Raw genomic sequence first — 2,500 nt, forward strand, 5'->3', positions numbered from 1 at the left:
GGATATATATATATGGATATATATATATATATGGATATATATATATATATATATGGATATGGATATATATATATATATATGGATATGGATATATATATATATATATGGATATATATATATATATATATGGATATATATATATGGATATATATATATATATGTATACCACTATCAGCCGGCCACCGAGGTGTGACCGACAGACGTGTTATAGTAAATGTCTTAAAGCGGTCCCATGAAGACATGAAGATGGGCCAGTCATTAGGGTCTGAGTAACAAGAAGAAAATCATACCTGAGATGTTGGATCTGGGTGTGGCTCCTTTCTTTTCTCAAGATGATCTCTTCACCCTGGTGGCATTCTGGTGGGAATCTTCATCTCTTTGTCCTCAGGGCCGCCTTTCGACTTCAGACATTTATGAAGGTCTTCATGGCAGACACAAGAAAAATGACACGCGACACAATTGTAATATACAAAGGTATAACTAACTATTTTATTTTACATTAGAGATACAATATATATTACAAAAAAAACAATTTACAATTAATTTTTACAATAGGCTTTTCAAAGCTAACTAACCTACCCTAACTAGTGTTGAGGGAGGGGGTGGCCCCCCCCCCTCATTTACGGAGAGACAGTCTATGCGTCCTCACATCATGGTGGTCGTGCAGGAAAGAGACAGAAAGATAGCAAGGGAATTATGGGAAGGGGTTTCTTTGTATCTCTACGCTCATGGACAATTTACCACCCGTCCATGCTGCAGAGTGTGTTAGAAACAGTGGCACAAGGAAATAGTGCCACATCCCTCCCTATGCTATCCGAAATTTATGAGTATTCATAAATTTCAGAAGTCCCTAATTTTCCGTGAATGGTGCGTCAACCGGCCGTCAGCAATCAATGTCCCCATGCTGTACGTTCCATTAGGAACTCAGTAAAGCAAGTTATCTTTTTCCACCAGGCTCCTGGTAGACTGGTATACTGCTTCAAATACCAGAGAGGGTAATCATCCTCGCCCTCCATCGAGGCAATGACATCACGATTTCAGTTACTGGATTTACACTTTGTTAAGCAACCAGTATAATATTTTTTAACAAAGCCGGATTTTACGTGAGTTCATCACGCCGACCTATACGTATTTGACTAAGCCGGATTCTACGTGAGTTTATCACGCCGACCTATACGTTTTTTAATTTAGTCTGCATAACATTATTTTCGTAACTGGATTTACGCTCCCTTCAGCAACCAGTATAATGTATTTTAACCAAGTCGGAGTTACGTGACCTCATCACGCCGACCTATATGTATTCCAAGTTATTACTTCAGTTACTGGACTTACGCTCTCTTCAGCAACCAGTATAATGTATTTTAGATAAGTCGGGGTTACGTGACCTCATCACGCCGACCTATATGGATTTAGTAAAACCTTGGTCTTCAGAGGTTCTAATCCAATTAATTCTGTTAGAGCAAGGAGTCTGCCGCCGAGCGACCAATAAAAACTATCCACCACGGAATATTTATTAATTATATAAAGAATTAATTAAGAAGGGCACTCAGCCTTCATGAGTTAGAATACTCAATTAGGGGGAAAAAAATTTCCACAAATAAACAATTCAGAAACCTGGTATACATTGAATCAATGAAATAGGGTGTTAACAATTTTTTTTCTTAAAAAGAAAACATTTTTAAAAAATCATTTCAGAGCACCTCGGTCACAATTAGAATTTGTTTACACAATGCAAACGCATTACAAGTTATTACATTCATAATTAACTTTTTCCCAAATTTCAGAGTACATTTAAAAAGTATGTGTATTTTTTCAAAACTTGATTTACAAAAGATCATTAAAATTTAATTCCAAAATTTAAAAATTATTTCAAGTATTTTGGTTCATCGTTAAAATCAATTTATGTTAGTTAACTTCTTTCCAAAGTAATTCATTTATTATTATAAAAACCAATCTTCTCAAAAGGTCATAAACTTCGAATAGACCCATTTTTCGTAATACAATTCAAAAATTATTCCAAACATTTGGTTCATTATTAAAATTAATCTTCCGAAAAGATCATAGACAATTCATTTTGAATCAATTCACCCTTCACAATGAGATTCAGAAACATCCCAAATTTTTCATTTCGTAATTATTATTTTTAAAATTCAGTGTACATTTAAAGTTATTTAATTGATTCTTAAAAATAATTTCCTCTTATAGGTCATTATCAAGGTCATTTCGAATTCAGAAACATTTCACGTTAATTAACTTTATTTTCCAAGGTAATTATTTTATCATTTAAAAGCAATTCTTTTCCTAAACTCACTCACAAGGATTATTTCGAATTAATAAACTCCCGCCACATCTGGGAGTCACATTAGTTAACGACCAGTTCTGTATAGTTAACAGCTCGAAAAAATTAACGTTTCAATTAAAGAGAGATCTTTCTAGACTGAGGAAATCTTTTTTTTTTCTTAATAATTAATTCAATTTTACGTATATACTCCTCAGTCAA

At 33.8% G+C, this 2,500-nt stretch overlaps 1 protein-coding gene and 1 long non-coding RNA gene across 2 annotated transcripts in view; one reads left to right on the forward strand and one right to left on the reverse strand.

Moving 5' to 3' along the window:
* Positions 1–2,500, forward strand: part of LOC145255619 (uncharacterized) — a 141,396-nt gene that overhangs the window by 100,243 nt on the left and 38,653 nt on the right. The window lies entirely within an intron of this gene.
* The window catches only part of LOC145255618 (uncharacterized), a 2,186-nt gene continuing 145 nt past the window's right edge, over positions 460–2,500 (reverse strand). The window contains exons 1-2 of the long non-coding RNA XR_013863869.1: positions 1,172–2,500; positions 460–1,122 (exon numbers count right to left, since the gene is read on the reverse strand). The exon at positions 1,172–2,500 is cut by the window's right edge and continues 145 nt beyond it. This is a non-coding gene — a long non-coding RNA (uncharacterized LOC145255618). The remainder of the gene's footprint in view (positions 1,123–1,171) is intronic.

This window comes from Euprymna scolopes, chromosome 31 (assembly GCF_053919585.1).
Source record: "Euprymna scolopes isolate OS-2025 chromosome 31, ASM5391958v1, whole genome shotgun sequence".
NCBI classification, from domain to species: domain Eukaryota; kingdom Metazoa; phylum Mollusca; class Cephalopoda; order Sepiida; family Sepiolidae; genus Euprymna; species Euprymna scolopes.